Consider the following 4,114-nt stretch of genomic DNA (forward strand, 5'->3'; position numbering starts at 1 on the left):
TACATTATGTATTACCCATGACCCTCTTAACGGGCAGACGCCTTTGGTGGCCCACTCCAATTAGGTTTACTTCATGCAATGGCCATGATCGACCGTCTTTACCGGCGGGACACTACAATAAATTGACTTTATGTAATACCCCACGGCAATCTTACCGTAAAATTCCCAATTGAAGCCGCGGCTTGTATTAGAAACATTTTGGATCACGCACTGAATAATGGTAATGGCCGCGCGCCTTCAGCGTCCCTGTTCAGTAAAGTCTACTTTATGCAATAGCCATGATCGACCCTCTTTACCGGCGGGCCACCTTTGGTGGCCCACTAGAATAAAGATGAATTTACGTAATGGCCCATGACCCTCTTAACCGGAGGGCTGCCTTTGACGAACCACTCAAAGGGGGGGGGTTATCTTTTTTTCACAAAAAATGCAGGGGGGGGGGTCTATATTTTTTTGAACACCGGCGACAAGATTTTGCCGCCCCCCCCCCCAGGCCGTAAAAACTGAACGCTCCCTTATATCATAACAGTTTTATTGAAATTCTGGCTTGGAAAGTCAAAAACGGATTTTTGCTCAAGCTCCCATGTCAGCCGTGCTATATCGTGAATATACCACGGTTCTTTTCGCGTCTCGACCAATCAGATGGATGCATAATTTGCGCCATCAATATACTGGCAAGATACAATTCAGTTTTAATCATGTGGAGGGGCCGTGTACCGGCATAATGCTTTTCAAGTCTCATGGGCGAATCTAGAAATTTTACGGCCGACAAAAATATAAATGACGATTTCCTATATGAGACGGAGACAAAAACGATGCAACAAAGATGACTTCTACGGAAATGGACATTTTCGGTACGATAACGGCGCATATCATGATAATACGTGCTTTGAAGTTGAAAAAGCGAGCGAGCGAGAATTAAGTTACAAGTCGATTGTCACACCACATAGTCCCTGTATGGATATCGATACAGGAAGAACGTGACAAGCTTTACTTATGGGGAGGGGCGTGTACCTCTCGCCATCTCGCGATTACGTATCCCCCCATGTTTTCTATTTCTAGTTTATACAGGTAACGAATATGTTAATATACCAGGCTGAGTCTTATTTACGTCATGTTTTTATTTGTTCACGATATCAACCAGCACTTGGCTTTTATTGGTGGTTATATAAAGTTGTCTGACACCGATAAATACCTGCTTATTGACCAATGTGTGGTGTTAAAATCAACACTCTGTAAAGATACGCAGTGATGATCGTTCACAAGAAATCTGATAAAGACCGATGGCGATGCTAGTAAACAACTTCGATGCAAATTTGAAGTCCACTGCATTTCATACGAAGAGAAAAGTAATTTCGACAAATCTAGGTGGAGCCGGTTTCACACTTATAGGGTGCCAGTTACTTAGGATTATGGATATCGGTGTCTATCCAATTGTAGGCTGTAAAACTGGCAAATCGCTCGATAAGGACACTAAACATCTCGCGGTACAACACCAGCCAGGCCGCCTCTTGAAGGAGTCAAAAGCGCACTTTGCCTTGACAGATGTTCCTTTCGTTTAACCGTGTGGTCGAAAAGGCCGGCACCGTCGGTAACTGATATTATGATCGACCGCTGGATCTTGGAAGAAGCATTCAAAAACGAGAAGAACGTACAAGTGCTGAGCAAACACTCTACTGAATCCGAAAGGACAAGTACAGTATACCAAATCTTGGGGCTTAAAATATTTCACGCCCCTTTGTTGAACAACGGTACAGTTTATCACCATCAAAAATGATTGTACGTAAAAGCCGTAGATACTGGTTTCCTAGAGCCCACCTGGAGCCAAAATTGTATATGCTAGGTCGAAACACAAACCGACACGTAATGTTTTATACTCGCGCTATCAAATTCTGGTCATCTAACTGTATTTTGATTTGATTTGATTTGATTTGATTCTCGTCAACAGCACCAGTTGGTAGCCACTTACAGACAAGTCAAAATGAAATATAAAATATTAATCTAATAAAAGACAAAATTAGAAAGTGAAAATACATGAAACATACGACAGGATGAGTACTGTTATGAGACTGTTATGAAGTATATAAATTGGGTCCCTTCTTCTGGCAATCGAACGAGAAACATACTATGCAGGCTGTTGTGGCGAGTCGCCCACCTGTTGTTAATGACTGTGTAAACGGATTTAGAAAATAATAGAATAGATGGCCATGAAAACAAACACGAAATCTCAAATATTTTAACTGCAAGAAATCAACAGTGCCTCATCCAAACAGGTCAAGGTTCAAGGGGCATGCATGCGAGCTGGTACGATGCTACCAGCAGTTTTGTTTACTATTAAATATAGGAATGATAACTATCAGTGCATTAAGCCCATACAGTAGTAGCACATGACCTCGATGTTTCTCCAAGGTCTTTTCAAAGAAGAACATGATTTATTGACTCTCCAGATGTTCACAGGATGTTTGGTCATAGGGATGATCTCGTTACGGCTTATTAATAACAAGACTAACCAGAAAGGATTAAGCTGGCAATGAACTAAGATGTGTATTTTTCTTCGACAACGCACACAGAAATCATGAAATGCATATAGGACACCGAGGTCAAGGCCAACGTTACCGCATAAATGGCAGGAGTGACGCACATATAACATCGAGGCGTCGAGGTTAAAGTGGCACTCACACTTGGTAACATTTTTAAAGCACATTTTTTTAATGACAACCGTCGATATTTGACGAGGCGACTGCGCGCGGATCGCAAGATATCGATAAAAACATGTCTTCAAACAAGTAAAAGTTTGAATTCCGATGGCCCACCTAAATTCAGCTTCCGAACATCGAACGTTCGGCACTGGGGCCATTGTCAACTAAGCTATGGAGTACGAGTCGACACTGACTCTGCTGTACGCCACAGTACCACTGGCGTCGGTAATCGGTCATGGCCTGTGGGAGAAAGCTAAGTCTTACTCACTTGGCGTATATAAACGAAAAACAATTTTTGCTGATTCCACCAGAATTGGCAAAGGTGACTAGCACAGTTACGTGCGGTTGATACGTAGCGGCCGCCGCATGATATGCATAGAGGCATGCCACGCGCGCATACCACGCGCGCGGCGTACTGTGTGGCAGACGACAAAATGTAGTCATCGGAGGCGGCTGATATTTGACACGTAAAAACTGATGTTTATGTGGTATTGGTTAAAAATATAATACAACCGATTTAGAATAATGAAAACGACAAAAACTAAGGAGAAGTTTTACAAAACTTACCTGAGGTAAAGGCATAATGCTGTATATAAAGTCTTTGCAGTGGGAAGTAAATTAATCGCGTTGTTCGAACTTATTGTAGACTCTCTAGAATATCGTCAATCAGCACAACAACAAACCTTCGGGGGATTTCGAGTCAAAATTAGAACGATCGTAAAACTTCGGGTTGTGAAAAATACGCTCGGGAAATGACATATTTTTATCGATATCTCGCGATCCGCGCGCAGCCGCCAAGTCAAATATCGACCGTTGGCATTAAAAAAATGTGTTTTAAAAATGTTACAAAGTGGGAGTGCCTCTTTAATGTCGGGTAATCACGCGACCTAGCGGCCGATATCTACCCGCCGTGATATTTGAGAGAATTTGGATAACAGGCATGGGCTAGTTTGTCAATGAAGAAAATATTAATAAATATTTGAATTTGAACAGTAGCAAATTTCTGAATGTGCTGTTTTGGTTTTTTTTCTTCTCTTTTTGATGTAAAGAAAGTCCAGCTGGTGATTATTTGCATACGTCGGTAACAACTGTGACTTCTGGTGAAGTACATTGTTGGTGGAGCACTTTGCCTGAGCACTAATATTTAACCACAGCTCACCTGCCCTGACAAATGTTTTCTTTCACCAAAAACTGGCAAAAATTGCCCTAAAATATATACACATGCAAGTTTTATCATAATTTCAACAACTCTGAGTCAGGTCATCCTGAGAACCCGCATATAAAAGCAACCGGATGTGTGCATTCTAAAAGAAGACCTTTGGAATTTTTTACCAAAACAGCAAAAATGGTGAAAGTAAAGCATATAACAAAGTATATGACTGAATTTCCTGTGTCAAAATAAATGGGACAAAACACAA

Source organism: Ptychodera flava, chromosome 12 (assembly GCF_041260155.1).
Source record: "Ptychodera flava strain L36383 chromosome 12, AS_Pfla_20210202, whole genome shotgun sequence".
In the NCBI taxonomy this organism is placed as follows: Eukaryota; Metazoa; Hemichordata; class Enteropneusta; family Ptychoderidae; genus Ptychodera; species Ptychodera flava.